Genomic DNA, 19,578 nt, shown 5'->3' on the forward strand with positions numbered 1-19,578 from the left:
AAGGTGCCCGAGGCAGCAATATCCCCATGGAGACAATTCGGCTGGAGGCCGATGAATTGAATCTCAACGCAATTTCAGTGTTCCATCGTCATTAGGTGGCCCTGAACGCTTCAATTAATTATCAGTTTTGCGTCGGATTCTAAAATCTAGACTCACAGGAGAACGACCACAAGGTGCCCGAGGCAGCAATAGACCCTTGGAGACAAGTCGGATGGAGAACGATGTATTGGATCGCGACGCAATTTGAGTGTTCCATCGTCATTAGGAGGCCCTGAATGTTGCAATTATCCATCAGTTTTTCGTCGGATTTGAAAATCTAGGCTCACTGGAGACGGACCATAAGGTGCATGAGGCAGCAATAGACCCTTGGAGACAAGTCGGCTGAAGGACGATGTATTGAATCTCGACGCAATTTGATTTCTCTATCGACATTAGGACGCGCTGAACGTTACAATTCACTATCATTTAGGCGTCGGATCCGAAAATCTAGACTCACAGGTGAAGGATCATTTGGTGCCCGAGACAGCAATATCCCCTTGGATACAAGTCGGCTGGAGGACGATGTTTTGTATCTCTACGCAATTATAGTGTTCCATCGTCATTAGGACGCCCCGAAAGTTACAATTAGCAATCAGATTTGCTTCGGATTCCAAAATCTAGACTCACAGGAGAACGACCATAAGGTGCCCGAGGCAGTAGTAGACCATTGGTGAAAAGTCGGCTCGAGGCCGAGGTTTTGAATCTCGACGCAATTTGAGTGTTCCATCGTCATAAGGTGGCCCTGAACGTTACAATTAACAATCATTTTTGCGTGGGATTCGAAAATCTAGACTAACAGGAGACGGACCACATGGAGCCCGAGGCAGCAATATCCCCTTGTAGACAAGTCGGCTGGAGGACGATGGCTTGACTCTCGACGCAATTTGAGTGTTCCATCGGCATTAGGAGGCCGTGAACGTTACAATTAACAATCAGTTTTGCGTCGGATTCCAAAGTCTAGACTCACAGGAGAACGACCATAAGGTGCCCGAGGTAGCAATAGACCCTTGGGAACAAGTCGGCTGGAGGACGATGTATTGAATCTCGACGCAATTTGAGTGTTCCATCATCATTAGGGGCGCTGATTGTTACATCTCACTATTATTTTTGCGTCGGATTCGAAAATCTAGACTCACAGGGAGGGTCATTTGGTGCCCGAGACAGCAATATCCCCTTGGAGACAAGTCGGCTGGAGGCCGATGTATTTAATCTCGATGCAATTTGAGTGTTCCATCGTCATTAGGTGGCCATGAACGTTACAATTAACAATCAGTTTCGCGTCGGATTCGATAATCTAGACTCACTGGAGAACGACCATAAGGTGCCCGACTCAGCAATATCCCCATGGAGACAATTCGGCTGGAGGACGATGTATTGAATCTCGACGCAATTTGAGTGTTCCATCGTCTTTAGGAGGACCTGAATGTTACAATTAACTATCAGTTTGGCGTCGGGTTCGAAAATCTAGACCCATAGGAGAACGATCATAAGGTGCCTGAGGCAGCAACAGACCCGAGGTGACAAGTCGGCTGGAGAACGATGTATTGAATCGCGACGCAATTTGAGTGTTCCATCGTCATTAGGAGGCCCTGAATGTTGCAATTAACTATCAATTTTGCGTCCGATTCGAAAATGTAGAATCATCGGAGACGGACTATCTGGTGCCCGAGGCAGCGATATCCCCTTGGAGACAAGTCGCCTGGAGGACGATGTATTGAATCTCGACGCAATTTGAGTGTTCCATCGTCATTAGGATGCCCTGAAAGTTACAATTAACTATCAGTTATGCGCCGGTTCGAAAATCTAGACTCACAGGAGAACGACCATAAGATGAACGAGGCAGCAATAGACCCTTGGAGACAAGTCGGCTGGAGGCCGATGTATTGTATCTCGACGCAATTTAAGTGTTCCATCGTCATTAGGAGGCCTTGAATGTTACAATTAACTATCAGTTTTTCGTCGGATAAGAAAATCTAGACTCACTGGAGACGGACCATAAGGTGCTTGAGGCAGCAATCTCCCCTTGGAGAAAAGTCGGCTGAAGGACGATGTATTGAGTCTCGACGCAATTTCAGTGTTCCATCGTCATTAGGAGGCCTTGACTGTTACAACTATCAGCTTGGAGTCGGGTTCGAAAATCTAGACTCGCAGGAAAACGATCATAAGGTGCCCGAGGCAGCAATAGACCCTTGGAGACAAGTCGGCTGGAGAACGATATATTGGTTCGCGAAGCAATTTAAGTGTTCCATCGTCATTAGGAGGCTCTGAATGTTACAATTAACTATCAGTTTTTCGTCGGATTCGAGAATCTAGACTCACTGGAGACGGACCATATGGTGCCCGAGGCAGCAATTTGGAGACAAGTCGGCTGGAGGACGATGTATTGAATTTCGACGGAATTTGAGTGTTCCATCGTCATTAGGAGGCCCTGAACGTTACAATTAACAATCTGTTTTGCGTCGGATTCCAAAATCCACCCTCACAGGAGAACGACCCTAAGGTGCCCGAGGCAGTAATAGACCCTAGGAGACAAGTCGGCTGAAGGACGATGTATTGAATCTCGACGCAATTTGAGTGTTCCATCGTCATTAGGATGCCCTGAAAGTTACAATTAACTATCAGTTATGCGCCGGTTCGAAAATCTAGACTCACAGGAGAACGACCATAAGATGAACGAGGCAGCAATAGACCCTTGGAGACAAGTCGGCTGGAGGCCGATGTATTGTATCTCGACGCAATTTAAGTGTTCCATCGTCATTAGGAGGCCTTGAATGTTACAATTAACTATCAGTTTTTCGTCGGATAAGAAAATCTAGACTCACTGGAGACGGACCATAAGGTGCTTGAGGCAGCAATCTCCCCTTGGAGAAAAGTCGGCTGAAGGACGATGTATTGAGTCTCGACGCAATTTCAGTGTTCCATCGTCATTAGGAGGCCTTGACTGTTACAACTATCAGCTTGGAGTCGGGTTCGAAAATCTAGACTCGCAGGAAAACGATCATAAGGTGCCCGAGGCAGCAATAGACCCTTGGAGACAAGTCGGCTGGAGAACGATATATTGGTTCGCGAAGCAATTTAAGTGTTCCATCGTCATTAGGAGGCTCTGAATGTTACAATTAACTATCAGTTTTTCGTCGGATTCGAGAATCTAGACTCACTGGAGACGGACCATATGGTGCCCGAGGCAGCAATTTGGAGACAAGTCGGCTGGAGGACGATGTATTGAATTTCGACGGAATTTGAGTGTTCCATCGTCATTAGGAGGCCCTGAACGTTACAATTAACAATCTGTTTTGCGTCGGATTCCAAAATCCACCCTCACAGGCGAACGACCCTAAGGTGCCCGAGGCAGTAATAGACCCTAGGAGACAAGTCGGCTGAAGGACGATGTATTGAATCTCGACGCAATTTGAGTGCTCCATCATAATTGGGAGGCGGTGATCGTTACATCGCACTATTATTTTTGCGTCGGTTTCGAAAATCTAGACTCACAGGGAAGGATCATTTGGTGCCCGAGACAGCAATATCCCCTTGGAGACAAGTCGGCTGGAGGCCGATGTATTAAATGTCGACGCAATTTGAGTGTTTCATCGTCATTAGGTGGCCCTGAACGTTACAATTGATTATCAGTTTTGCGTCGGATTCTAAAATCTAGACTCACAGGAGAACGACTATAAGGTGCCCGAGGCAGCAATAGACTTCTGCAGACAAGTCGGCTGAATGACGATGTATTGAATCTCGACGTAATTTGAATGTTCCATTGTATTTAGCAAGCCCTGAAAGTTACAATTAACATTCAGTTTCGCTTCGGATTCGAAAATCTAGACTCACTGGAGAACGACCATATGGTGCCCGAGACAGCAATATCCCCTTGGATACAAGACGGCTGGAGGACGATGTATTGAAACTCGACGCAATTTGAGTGTTCCATAGCCTTTAGGAGGCCCCGATCGTTACAGTTGCAATCTGTTTTGCGTCGGATTCAAAAATCTAGACTCACAGGAGACGGACCATATGGAGCCGGAGGCAGCAATATCCAGTTGTAGACAAGTCGGCTGGAGGACAATGTATTGAATCTCGACGCAATTTGAGTGTACCATCATCATTAGGCCGCGCTTATCGTTACATCTCACTATTATTTTTGCTTCGGATTCGAAAATCTAGACTCACAGGAGAAGGATCATTTGGTGCCCGAGACAGCAATATCCCCTTTGAGACAAGTCAGCTGGAGGCCGATGTATTGAATCTCGACGCAATTTGAGTGTTCCATCGACATTAGGTGGCCCTGAACGTTACAATTAATTATCAGTTTTGCGTCGGATTCTAAAATCTAGACTCACAAGAGAACGACCATAAGGTGCCCGAGGCAGCAATAGACCCCTGGAGACAAGTCGGCTGAATGACGATGTATTGATTCTCGACGCAATTTGAGTGTTCCATCGTAATTGGGAAGCCCTGAGCTTTGCAATTAACAATCAGTTTCGCGTCGGATTCGAAAATCTAGACTCACTGGGGAACAACCATAAGGTGCCCGAGGCAGCAATAGACTCTTGGATACATGTCGGCTGAAGGACGATGTATTGTATCTCGACGATATTTGACTGTTCCATCGTCATGAAGAGGCCCTGAACGTTACAATTAACTATCAGTTTCGCGTCGGATTCAAAAATCTAGACTCACAGGAGGCGGAACATATTTTGCCCAAGGCAGCAATATCCCCTTGGAGTCAAGTCGGCTGGAGACCGATGTATTGAATCTCGTCGCAATTTGAGTGTTCCATCGTCATTAGGATGCCATGAACGTTACAATTAACTACCAGCTATGCGTCGGATTCGAAAATCCAGACTCACAGGAGAACGACCATAAGTTGCCCGAGACAGCAATAGACTCTTGGAGACAGTTCAGATGAAGGACGACGTATTGTATCTCGACGATATTTGAGTGTTCCATCGTCATTAGGAGGCCTTGAACGTTACAATTAACTATCAGTTTCGCGTCGGATTCGAAAATCTAGACTCACAGGAGACGGACCATATGGTGCCCGAGGCAGCAATATCCCCTTGGAGACAAGTCGGCTTGAGGACGATGTATTGAATCTCGACGCAATTTGAGTGTTCCATCGACATTAGGAGGCCCTGAACGTTGCAATTAACAATCAGGTTTGCGTCGGATTCCAAAATCTAGACTCACAGGGGAACGACCATAAGGTGCCCGAGGCAGCAATAGACACTTGGAGACAAGTCGGCTGAAGGACGTTGAATTGAATCTCGACGCAATTTGAGTGTTCCATCGTCATTAGGAGGCCCTGAACGTCACAATTAATTATTAATTCCGCGTCGGATTCAAAAATCTAGACTCACAGGAGACGGACCATATGGAGCCCGAGGCAGCAATATCCCTTTGGAGACAAGTCGGCTGGAGGACGATGTATTGAATCTCGACGCAATTTGAGTGTTCCGTCATCATTAGGAGGCGCTGATCGTTACATCTCACTATTATTTTTGCGTCGGAATCGAAAATCCAGACTCACAGGAGACGGACCATATGGTGCCCGAGGCAGCCTTATCCCCTTGGAGGCACGTCGCCTGGAGGACGATGTATAGAACCTCGATGCAATTTGAGTGTTCCATCGTCATTAGGAGGCCCTGAGCGTTACAATTAACTATCAGTTATGCGTAGGATTCGAAAATCTAGACTCACAGGAGAATGACCATATGGTGCCCGAGGCAGCAATAGACCCTTGGAGACAAGTCGGCTGGAGGATGATGTATTGAATATCGACGCAATTGGAGCGTTCCATCGTCATTAGGAGGCCCTGAACGTTACAATTAACTATCAGTTTTGCGTCGGATTAAAAAATCTAGACTCACATGAGTCGGACCATACGGTGCCCGAGGCAGCAATATCCCCTTGGAGACTAGTCGGCTGGAGGACGATGTATTGAATCTCGACGCAATTTGAGTGTTCCATCGTCATTAGGAGGCCCTGAACGTTACAATTAACAATCAGTTTTGCGACGGATTCCCAATGCTAGACACACAGGAAGACGACCATAAGGTGCCCAAGGCAGCAATAGACCCTTGGAGACAAGTAGGCTGAAGGACGATGCATTGAGACTCGACGCAATTTGTGTGTTCCATCGTCATTAGGAGGCCCTGAACGTCACAATTAACTATCTGTTTTGCGTCGGATTCAAAAATCTAGACTCACAGGAGACGGACCATATGGAGCCCGAGGCAGCAATATCCCCTTGGAGACAAGTCGGCTGGAGGACGATTAATTGAATCTCGATGCAATTTGAGTGTTCCATCACCATTAGGAGGCGCTGATCGTTACATCACACTATCATTTTTGCGTCGGAATCGAAAATCTAGTCTCACAGGAGACGGACCATATGGTGCCCGAGGCAGCTATATCCACTTGTAGACAAGTCGGCTGGAGGACGATGTATTGACTCTCCACGCAATTCGAGTGTTCCATCGCCATTAGGGGTGCTGAACGTCACAATTAACTATCATTTTAGGGTCGGATTCGAAAATCTACGCTCAGGAGAAGGATCATATGCTGCCCGAGACAGCAATATCCCCTTGGATAGAAGAGGGCTGGAGGACGATGTATTGAAACTCGACGCAACTTGAGTGTTCCATCGTCATTAGGAGGCCCTAAACGTTACAATTAACAATCAGGTTTGCGTCAGAATCCAAAATCTAGACTTACAGGGGAACGACCATAAGGTGAACGAGGCAGCAATAGACCCTTGGAGACAAGGCGGCTGATGGACGTTGCATTGAATCGCGACGCAATCTGAGTGCTCCATCGTCAATAGGAAGCCCTGAACGTCACAATTAACTATCAGTTCCGCATCGGATTCAAAAATCTAGACTCACAGGAGACAGACCACATGGAGCCCGAGGCAGCAATATCCCCTTGGAGGCACGTCGCCTGGAGGACGATGTATTGAACCTCGATGTAATTTGAGTGTTCCATCGTCATTAGGAGGCCCTGAGCATTACAATTAACTATCAGTTATGTGTAGGATTCGAAAATCTAGACTCACAGGTGTCGGACCATACGGTGCCCGAGGCAGCAATATCCCCTTGGAGACTAGTCGGCTGGAGGACGATGTATTGAATCTCGACGCAATTTGAGTGTTCCATCGTCATTAGGAGGCCCTGGACGTTACAATTAACTATCTGTTTCGCGTCGGATTCAAAAATCTAGAATCACAGGAGACGGACAATATGGATCCCGAGGCAGCAATATCCCCTTGGAGAGAAGTCGGCTGGAGGACGATGAATTGAATCTCGACGCAATTAGAGTGTTCCATCATCATTAGGAGGCGCTGAACGTTACAATTAACTATTATTTTAGGGTCGGATTCTAATATCTACGCTCAGGAGAAGGATCATATGGTGCCCGAGACAGCAATATCCCCTTGGATACAAGACGGCTGGAGGACGATGTAATGAAACTCGACGCAATTTGAGTGTTCCATAGTCTTTAGGAGGCCCCGAACGTTACAGTTGCAATCTGTTTTGCTTCGGATTCCAAAATCTAGACTCAAAGGTGAACGACCATATGGTGCCCAAGGCAACAATAGACCCTTGGAGACAAGTCGGCTGGAGGACGATGTATTGAATCTCGACGCAATTTGAGTGCTCCATCATCATTAGGAGGCGCTGGTCGGTACATCGCACTATTATTTTTGCGTCGGATTCGAAAATCTAGACTCACAGGGAAGGATCATTTGGTGCCCGAGACAGCAATATCCCCTTGGAGACAAGTCGGCTGGAGGCCGATGTATTGAATCTCGACGCAATTATAGTGTTCCACCGTCATTAGGAGGCCCTGAACGTTACAATTAACAATCAGTTTTGCGCCGGATTCCAAAATCTAGACTCACAGGAGAACGACCATAAGGTGCCCGAGGCAGCAATAGACCCTTGGAGACAAGTTGGCTGAAGGACGATGCATTGAAACTCGACGCAATTTGTGTGTTCCATCGTCATGAAGAGGCCCTGAACGTTACAATTAACTATCAGTTTCGCGTCGGATTCAAAAATCTAGACTCACAGGAGGCGGATCATATTTTGCCCAAGGCAGCAATATCCCCTTGGAGTCAAGTCGGCTGGAGACCGATGTATTGATTCTCGACGCAATTTGATTGTTCTACCGTCATTAGGAGGTGCTGAACGTTACAATTCACTATCATTTTGGCGTCGGAATCGAAAATCTAGAGTGACAGGAGAAGGATAATTTGGTGCCCGCGACGGCAGTATCCCCTTGGAGACAAGTAGGCTGGAGGCCGATGTATTGAATCTCGTCGCAATTTGAGTGTTCCATCGTCATTAGGATGCCATGAACGTTACAATTAACTACCAGCTATGCGTCGGATTCAAAAATCTAGACTCACATGAGACGGACCATATGGTGCCCGAGGCAGCAATATCCCCTTGGAGGCACGTCGCCTGGAGGACGATGTATAGAACCTCGATGCAATTTGAGTGTTCCATCGTCATTAGGAGGCCCTGAGCGTTACAATTAACTATCAGTTATGCGTAGGATTCGAAAATCTAGACTCACAGGAGAATGACCATATGGTGCCCGAGGCAGCAATAGACCCTTGGAGACAAGTCGGCTGGAGGATGATGTATTGAATATCGACGCAATTGGAGTGTTCCATCGTCATTAGGAGGCCCTGAACGTTACAATTAACTATCAGTTTTGCGTCGGATTCAAAAATCTAGACTCACAGGAGTCGGACCATACTGTGCCCGAGGCAGCAATATCCCCTTGGAGACTAGTCGGCTGGAGGACGATGTATTGAATCTCGACGCATTTTGAGTGTTCCATCGTCATTAGGAGGCCCTGAACGTTACAATTAACAATCAGTTTTGCGTCGGATTCCAAATTCTAGACACACAGGAGAACGACGATAAGGTGCCCAAGGCAGCAATAGACCTTTGGAGACAAGTAGGCTGAAGGACGATGCATTGAAACTCGACGAAATTTGTGTGTTCCATCGTCATTAGGAGGCCCTGAACGTCACAATTAACTGTCTGTTTCCCGTCGGATTCAAAAATCTAGACTCACAGGAGACCTACCATCTGGAGCCTGAGGCAGCAATATCCCCATGGAGACAAGTCGGCTGGAGGACGATGAAATGAATCTCGACGCAATTTGAGTGTTCCATCATCATTAGGAGGCGCTGATCGTTACATCTCACTATTATTTTTGCGTCGGAATCGAAAATGTACACTCACAGGAGGACGACCTTAAGGTGCCCGAGGCAGCAATAGACTCTTGGAGACAGGTCGGCTGAAGGACATTGTATTGAATCTCGACGGAATTTGAGTGCTCCATCGTCATTAGGACTCGCTGAACGTTTCAATTAACTGTCAGTTATGCGTCGGATTCGAAAATCTAGACCCACAGGAGAACGACCATAAGGTGCCCGAGGCAGCAATAGTCCTATGGAGACAAGTCGACTTGAGGCTGATGTATTGAATCTCGACGGAATCTGAGTCTTCCATCGTCAATAGGAGGCCCTGAACGTTACAATTAACTATCATTTTAGTGTCGGATTCGAAAATCTACTCTCAGGATAAAGATCATATGGTGACCTAGGAAGCAATAGACCCTTGGAAACAAGCCGGCTGAAGGACGATGTATTGACTCTCGACGCAATTTGAGTGTTCCATCGCCATTCGGGGGCGCTGAACGTTGCAGTTAACTATCATTTTAGGGTCGGATTCGAAAATCTACGCTCAGGAGAAGGATCATATGGTGCCCGAGACAGCAATATCCCATTGGATAGAAGACGGCTGGAGGACGATGTATTGAAACTCGACGCAATTTGAGTGTTCCATCGTCATTAGGAGGCCCTGAACGTCACAATTAACTATCAGTTTCGCGTCGGATTCATAGATCTAGACTCACAGGAGACGGACCATATGGAGCCGGAGGCAGCATAATACAGTTGTAGACAAGTCGGCTGGAGGACGATGTATTGAATCTCGTCGCAATTTGAGTGTTCCATCGTCATTAGGATGCCATGAAAGTTACAATTAACTACCAGTTATGCGTCGGATTCGAAAATCTAGACTCACAGGAGAACGACCATAAGTTGCCCGAGGCAGCAAAAGACTCTTGGAGACAGGACGGCTGAATGACGATGTATTGTATCTCGACGATATTTGAGTGTTCCATCGTCATTAGGAGGCCTTGAACGTTACAATTAACAATCAGTTTTGCGTCGGATTCCAAAATCTAGACTCACAGGGGAACGACCATAAGGTGAACGAGGCAGAAATAGATCCTTGGAGACAAGTCGGCTGAAGGAAGTTGCATTGAATCGCGACGCAATCTGAGTGCTCCATCGACAATAGGAGGCCCTGAACGTCACAATTAACTATCTGTTTTGCGTCGGATTCAAAAATCTAGACTCACAGGAGACGGACCATATGGAGCCCGAGGCAGCAATATCCCCTTGGAGACAAGTCGGCTGGAGGACGATGAATTGAATCTCGACGCAATTTGAGTGTTCCATCATCATTAGGAGGCGCTGATCGTTACATCTCAGTATCATTTTTGCGTCGGAATCGAAAATCTAGTCTCACAGGAGACGGACCATATGGTGCCCGAGGCAGCAATATCCACTTGTAGACAAGTCGGCTGGAGGACGATGTATTGACTCTTGACGCAATTCGAGTGTTCCATCGCCATTAGGGGGTGCTGAACGTTACAATTAACTATCATTTTAGGGTCGGATTCGAAAATCTACGCTCAGGAGAAGGATCATATGCTGCCCGAGACAGCAATATCCCCTTGGATAGAAGAGGGCTGGAGGCCGATGTATTGAAACTCGACGCAATTTGAGTGTTCCATCGTCATTAGGAGGCCCTTAACGTTACAATTAACAATCAGGTTTGCGTCGGAATCCAAAATCTAGACTTACAGGGGAACGACCATAAGGTGAACGAGGCAGCAATAGACCCTTGGAGACAAGTCGGCTGAATTACGTTGCATTGAATCGCGACGCAATCTGAGTGCTCCATCGTCAATAGGAGGCCCTGAACGTTAAAATTAACACTCAGTTTTGCGTCGGATTCGAAAATCTAGACACACAGGAGGACGACCATAAGGTGCCCAAGGCAGCAATAGACTTTGGAGACAAGTCGGCTGAAGGACGATGTATTGAATCTCGACGCAATTTGAGTGCTCCATCATAATTGGGAGGCGGTGATCGTTACATCGCACTATTATTTTTGCGTCGGTTTCGAAAATCTAGACTCACAGGGAAGGATCATTTGGTGCCCGAGACAGCAATATCCCCTTGGAGACAAGTCTGCTGAATGACGATGTATTCAATCTCGACGTAATTTGAATGTTCCATTGTATTTAGGAAGCCCTGAAAGTTTCAATTAACAATCAGTTTCGCTTCGGATTCGAAAATCTAGACTCACTGGAGAACGACCATAAGGTGCCCGAGGCAGCAATATCCCCATGGAGCCAAGTCGGCTGGAGGATGATGTATTGAATCTCGACGCAACTTGAGTGTTCCATCGTCATCAGGAGGACCTGAATGTTACAATTAACTATCAGTTTGGCGTCGGGTTCGAAAATCTAGACTCGCAGGAGAACGATCACAAGGTGCCCGAGTCAGCAAAAGGACCCTTGGAGACAAGTCGGCTGGAGGACGATGTATTGAATCTCGACGCAATTTGAGTGTTCCGTCATCATTAGGAGGCTCTGATCGTTACATCTCACTATTATTTTTGCGTGGGAATCGAAAATCCAGACTCACAGGAGACGGACCATATGGTGCCCGAGGCAGCAATATCCCCTTGGAGGCACGTCGCCTGGAGGACGATGTATAGAACCTCGATGCAATTTGAGTGTTCCATCGTCATTAGGAGGCCCTGAGCGTTACAATTAACTATCAGTTATGCGTAGGTTTCGAAAATCTAGACTCACAGGAGAAAGACCATATGGTGCCCGAGGCAGCGATAGACCCTTGGGAACAAGTCGGCTGGAGGACGATGTATTGAATATCGACGCAATTTGAGTGTTCCATTGTCATTAGGAGGCCCTGAACGTTACAATTAACTATCATTTTTGCGGCGGATTCAAAAATCTAGACTCACAGGAGTCGGACCATACGGTGCCCGAGGCAGCAATATCCCCTTGGAGACTAGTCGGCTGGAGGACGATGTATTGAATCTCGACGCAATTTGAGTGTTCCATCGTCATTAGGAGGCCCTGAACGTTACAATTAACAATCAGTTTTGCGTCGGATTCCAAAATCTAGACACACAGGAGTACGACAATATGGTGCCCAAGGCAGCAATAGACCCTTGGAGACAAGTAGGCTGAAGGACGATGCATTGAAACTCGACGCAATTTGTGTGCTCCATCGTCATTAGGAGGCCCTGAACGTCACAATTAACTATCTGTTTCGCGTCGGATTCAAAAATGTAGACTCACGGGAGACGGACCATATGGAACCAGAGGCAGCAATATCCTCTTGGAGACAAGTCGGCTGGAGGACGATGTATTGAATCTCGACACAATTTGAGTGTTCCATCATCACTAGGGGGCGCTGATCGTTACATCTCACTATCATTTTTGCGTCGGAATCGAAAATCTAGTCTCACAGGAGACGGACCATATGGTGCCCGAGGCAGCAATATCCACTTGTAGACAAGTCGGCTGGAGGACGATGTATTGACTCTCGACGCAATTTGAGTGTTCCATCGCCATTAGGGGGCGCTGAACGTTACAGTTAACTATCATTTTAGGGTCTGATTCGAAAATCTACGCTCAGGAGAAGGATCATATGGTGCCCGAGACAGCAATATCCCATTGGATAGAAGACGGCTGGAGGACGATGTATTGAAACTCGACGCAATTTGAGTGTTCCATCGTCATTAGGAGGCCCTGAACGTCACAATTAACTATCAGTTTCGCGTCGGATTCATGGATCAAGACTCACAGGAGACGGACCATATGGAGCCGGAGGCAGCATAATCCAGTTGTAGACAAGTCGGCTGGAGGACGATGTATTGAATCTCGTCGCAATTTGAGTGTTCCATCGTCATTAGGATGCCATGAAAGTTACAATTAACTACCAGTTATGCGTCGGATTCGAAAATCTAGACTCACAGGAGAACGACCATAAGTTGCCCGAGGCAGCAATAGACTCTTGGAGACAGGACGGCTGAATGACGATATATTGTATCTCGACGATATTTGAGCGTTCAATCGTCATTAGGAGGCCTTGAACGTTACAATTAACTATCAGTTTCGCGTCGGATTCGAATATCTAGTCTCACAGGAGACGGACCATATGGTGCCCGAGGCAGCAATATCCTCTTGGAGACAAGTCGGCTGGAGGACGATGTATTGAATCTCGACGCAATTTGAGTGTTCCATCGTCATTAGGAGGCCCTGAACGTTACAATTAACAATCAGTTTTGTATCGGATTCCAAAATCTAGACTCACAGGGGAACGACCATAAGGTGAACGAGGCAGCAATAGACCCTTGGAGACAAGTCGGCTGAAGGACGTTGCATTGAATCGCGACGCAATCTGAGTGCTCCATCGTCAATAGGAGGCCCTGAACGTCACAATTAACTATCTGTTTTGCGTCGGATTCAAAAATCTAGACTCACAGGAGACGGACCATATGGAACCCGAGGCAGCAATATCCCCTTGGAGACAAGTCGGCTGGAGGACGATGAATTGAATCTCGACGCAATTTTAGTGTTCCATCATCATCAGGAGGCGCTGATCGTTACATCTCACTACCATTTTTGCGTCGGAATCGAAAATCTAGTCTCACAGGAGACGGACCATATGGTGCCCGAGGCAGCAATATCCACTTGTAGACAAGTCGGCTGGAGGACGATGTATTGACTCTCGACGCAATTTGAGTGTTCCATCGCCATTAGGGGGCGCCGAACGTTACAATTAACTATCATTTTAGGGTCGGATTCGAAAATCTACGCTCAGGAGAAGGATCATATGCTGCCCGTGACAGAAATATCCCCTTGGATAGAAGAGGGCTGGGGGACGATGTATTGAATCTCGACGGAATTTGAGAGTTCCATCGTCATTAGGACGCACTGAATGTTACAATTAACTATCAGTTTTGCGTCGAATTCGAAAATCTAGAGTTACAGAAGAACGACCATAGGGTGGCCGAGGCAACAACAGACCCTTGGAGACAGTTCGGCTAAAGGTCGATGTAACGAATCTCGACGCAATTTGAGTGTTCCATCGTCATTAGGAGGCCCTGAACGTTACAATTAACTATCAGTTTTGCGTCGGATACGAAAATCTAGACTCACAGGAGAACGACCATAAGGTGCCCAAGGCAGCAATATCCCCATGGAGACAAGTCGGCTGGTGGACGATGTATTGAATCTCAACGCAATTTGAGAGTTCCATCGTCATTAGGAGGCCCTGAACGTTACAATTAACCATCAGTTTTGCGTAGGATTCGAAAATCTAGACTCATAGGAGAACGACGATAAGGTGCCCGAGGCAGGAATAGACCCTTGAAGACAAGTCGGCTGAAGGACGATGTATTGAATCTCGACGCAATTTGATTGTTCCATCGTCTTTAGGAGGCCCTGGACGTTACAATTAATTATCAGTTTTGCGTCGGTTTCGAAAATCGAGACTCACAGGAGACGGACAATATGGTGCCCGAGGCAGGAATATCCCCTTGGAGACAAGTCACCTGCAGGACGATGTATTGAATCTCGACGCAAATTGAGTGTTCCATCGTCATTAGGAGGCCCTGATCGTTACAATTAACTACCAGTTTTGCGTCGGATTCGATAATATAGACTCACAGGAGAACGACCATAAGGTGCCCGAGGCAGGAATAGACCCTTGGAGACAAGTCGGCTGAAGGACGATGTATTGAATCTCGACGCAATTTGAGTGTTCCATCGTCATTAGGAGGCCCTGGACGTTATAATTAACTATCAGTTGTGCGTCGGATTCGAAAATCTAGACTCACAGGAGGACGACCATAAGGTGCCCGAGGCAGCAATAGACCTTTGGACACAAGTCGGCTGAAGGACGATGTATTGAATCTCGACGCAATTTGAGTGTTCCGCCATCATAAGGAGGCGCTGATCGTTATATCTCACTATTATTTTTGCGTCGGAGTCGAAAATCTAGACTCACAGGAGACGGACCATATGGTGCCCGAGGCAGCAGTATCCCCTTGGAGGCACGTCGGCTGGAGGACGATGTATTGAACCTCGATGCGATTTGAGTGTTCCATTGTCATTAGGTGGCCCTGAGCGTTACGATTAGCTATCAGTTTTGCGTCGGATTCGAAAATCTAGACACACAGGAGGACGACCATAAGTTGCCCGAAGGAGTAGTAGACCTTTGGAGACAAGTCGGCTGAAGGACGATGTATTGAATCTAGACGAAATTTGAGAGTTCCATCGTCATTAGGATGCCCCTGAACGTTACAATTAACTATCAGTTTTGCGTCGGATTCGAAAATCCAGACTCACAGGAGAACGACCATAAGGTGCCCTAGGTAGCATTAGACCCTTGGAGACAGATCCGCTGAAGGTCGATGTAACGAATCTCGACGCAATTTGAGTGTTCCATCGTCATTAGGACTCCCTGAACGTTACAATTAACTAACAGTTTTGCGTCAGATTCGAAAATCTAGACTCACAGGAGAACGACCATAAGGTGCCCAAGGCAGCAAAATCCCCATGGACACAGGTCGGCTGAAGGTCGATGTAACGAATCTCGACGCATTTTGAGTGTTCCATCGTCATTAGGAAGCCCTGAACGTTACAATTAACTATCAGTTTTGCGTCGGATTCGAAAATCTACAATCACAGGAGAACGACAATAAGGTGCCCAAGGCAGCTATATCCCTTTGGAGACAAATCGGCTGGAGGACGATGTCTTGAACCTCGACGCAATTTGAGTGTCCAATCGTCAATGGGAGGCCCTGAACGTTACAATTAACTATCAGTTTCGCGTCGGATTCGAAAATCTAGTCTCACAGGAGACGGAACATAAGGTGCCCGAGGCAGCAATATCCCCATGGAGACAAATCGGCTGGAGAACGATGTATTGATTCTCGACGCAATTTGAGTGTTCCATCGTCATTAGGATGCTCTGAACGTTACAAGCAACTATCAGTTTTGCTTCGGATTCGAAAATCTAGACTCACAGGAGGAGGTGCCACAGGCAGCAAGGGAGCCTTGGAAACATGTCGGCTGGTGGCCGATGTATTGAATCTCGACGCAATTTGAGTGTTCCATCGTCGTTAGGAGGCCCTGAACAATACAAGTAACGACAGTTTTGCGTCGGATTCGAAAATCTAGACCCACAGGAGACGGACCTTATGGTGCCCGAGGCAGCAATATCCCCTTGGAGACACGTCGGCTGGAGCACGATGTATTGAAACCCGACACGATTTGCGTGTTCCATCGTCATTAGGAGGCGCTAGACGATTCAATTAACTATCAGTTTCGCGTCGGATTCGATAATCTAGACTCACAGAAGACGGACCCTATGGTGCCCGAGGCAGCAATATCCCCTTGGAGACACGTCGGCTGGAGCACGATGTATTGAACCTCGATGCGATTTGAGTGTTCCATTGTCATTAGGTGGCCCTGAGCGTTACAATTAGCTATCAGTTATGCGTAGGATTCGAAAATCTAGACTCACAGGAGTCGGACCATACGGTGCCCGAGGCAGCAATATCTCCATGGAGACTAGTCGGCTGGAATACGATGTATTGAATCTCGACGCAATTTGAGTGTTCCATTGTCATTAGAAGGCCCTGAACGTTACAATTAACTATCAGTTTCGCGTCGGAATCGAAAATCTAGACTCACAGGAGATGGATCCTTTGGTGCCCGAGGCAGCAATATCCCGTTGGAGACAAGTAGGCTGGAGGACGATGTATTGAATCTCGACGCAATTTGAGTGTTCCGTTGTCATTAGGAGGCCCTGAACGTTACAATTAACTATCAGTTTTGCGTCCGATTCGAAAATCTAGACTCACAGGTGAACGACCATAAGGTGCCCGAGGCAGCAATAGACCCTTGGAGACAGGTCGGCTGAAGGTCGATGTAACGAATCTCGACGCAACTTGAGTGTTCCATCGTCTTTAGGAGGCCCTGAACGTTACAATTAACTATCAGTTTTGCGTCGGATTCGAAAATCTAGACTCACAGGAGAACGACCATAAGGTGCCCAAGGCAGCAAAATCCCCTTGGACACAGGTCGGCTGCAGGGCGATGTAACGAATCTCGACGCATTTTGAATGTTCCATCGTCATTAGGAGGCCCTGAACGTTACAATTAACTATCAGTTTTGCGTCGGAATCGAAAATCTACACTCACAGGAGAACGACAATAAGGTGCCCAAGGCAGCAATATCCCTTTGGAGACAAATCGGCTGGAGAACGATGTATAGAACCTCGACGCAATTTGAGTGTTCCATCGTCATTAGGATGCTCTGAACGTTACAAGCAACTATCAGTTTTGCTTCGGATTCGAATATCTAGACTCACAGGAGGAGGTGCCACAGGCAGCAATGGAGCCTTGGAAACATGTCGGCTGGTGGCCGATGTATTGAATCTCGACGCAATTTGAGTGTTCCATCGTCGTTAGGAGGCCCTGAACGATACAAGTAACGCCAGTTTTGCGTCGGATTCGACAATCTAAACTTACAGGAGAATGACCATAAGGTGCCCGAGGTAGCAATAGACCCTTGGAGACAAATCGGTTGGATGACGATGTATTGAATCTCGACGCAAGTTGAGTGATCCATCGACATTAGGAGGCCCTGAACGTTACAATTAACTATCAGTTTCGCGTCTGATTCTAATATCTAAACTCACAGGGAAGGACCATATAGTGCCCGAGGCAGCAATATCCCCTTGTAGACAAGTCGGCTGGAGGACGATGTATTGATTCGCGACAAGATTTGAGTGTTCCATCGTCATTAGGAGGCCCTGAACGTTACAATTAACTATCAGTTTTGCGTCGGATTCGAAAATCTAGACTCACAGGAGAACGACTATATGGTGCCCGAGGCAGCAATAGACCCTTGGAGACAAGTCGCCTGAAGGACGATGTATTGAACCTCGACGCAATTTAAGTGTTCCATAGTCATTAAGAGGCCCTTAACGTTACAATTAACTGTCAGTTTCGCGTCTGATTCTAAAATGTAGACTCGCAGGGAAGGACAATATAGTGCCCGAGACAGCAATATCCGCTTGTAGTCAAGTTGGCTGAAGGACGATGTATTGAAACTCGACACGATTTGAGTGTTCCATCGTCATTAGGAGGCGCTAAACGATTCAATTAACTATCAGTTTCGCGTCGGATTCGATAATCTAGACTCACAGAAGACGGACCCTATGGTGCCCGAGGCAGCAGTATCCCCTTGGAGCCAAGTCGGCTGGAGGAAGAAGTATTGAGTCTCGACGAAATTTGAGTGTTCCATCGTCATTAGGAGGCCCTGAATGTTACGATTTACTATCAGTTTTGCGTCGGATTCGAAAATCTAGACTCACAGGAGAACAATCATTAGGTGCCCGAGGCAGCAATAGACCCTTAGAGACAAGTCGGCTGAAGGACGATGTATTGAATCTCCACGCAATTTAAGTGTTCCATCGTCAATAGGAGGCCCTGAACGTTACAATTAACTATCAGCTTCGCGTCGGAATCGAAAATCTAGACTCACAGGAGATGGATCCTTTAGTGCCCGAGGCAGCAATATACCGTTGGAGACAAGTAGGCTGGAGGACGATGTATTGAATCTCGACGCAATTTGAGTGTTCCGTTGTCATTAGGAGGCCCTTAACGTTACAATTAACTATCAGTTTTGCGTCGGATTCGAAAATCTAGACTCACAGGTGAACGGCCATAAGGTGCCTGAGGCAGCAATAGACACTTGGAGACATGTCGGCTGAAGGTCGATGTATTGAATCTCGACGCAATTTGAGTGTTCCATCGTCATTAGGAGGAACTGAACGTTACAATTAACTACCAGGCTCGCGTCGGATTCTAAAATCTAGACTCACAAGAGCCGGACCATTTGGTTCTCGAGACAGCAATATCCACTTGGAGACAAGTCGGCTGGAGTACGATGTATTGAATCTCGACGCAATTTGAATGTTCCATCGTCATTAGGAGGCCCTGAACGTTACAATTAACTATCACTTTTGCGTCGGAGTCGAAAATCTAGACTCACAGGAGAACGACTATATGGTGCCCGAGGGAGCAATAGACCCTTGGAGACAAGTCGGCTGAAGGACGATGTATTGAACCTCGACGCAATTTAAGTGTTCCATAGTCATTAAGAGGCCCTTAACGATACAATTAACTATCAGTTTTGCGTCGGATTCGTAAATCTAACTCACAGGAGAACGAGCATAAGGAACCCGAGGAAGCAATACCCCGTTGGAGCCAAATCGACTGGAGGACGATGTATTGATTCTCGACGCAATATGAGTGTTCCATCGTCATTAG

Source organism: Schistocerca americana, unplaced genomic scaffold, assembly GCF_021461395.2.
Source record: "Schistocerca americana isolate TAMUIC-IGC-003095 unplaced genomic scaffold, iqSchAmer2.1 HiC_scaffold_35, whole genome shotgun sequence".
Lineage (NCBI taxonomy): Eukaryota > Metazoa > Arthropoda > Insecta > Orthoptera > Acrididae > Schistocerca > Schistocerca americana.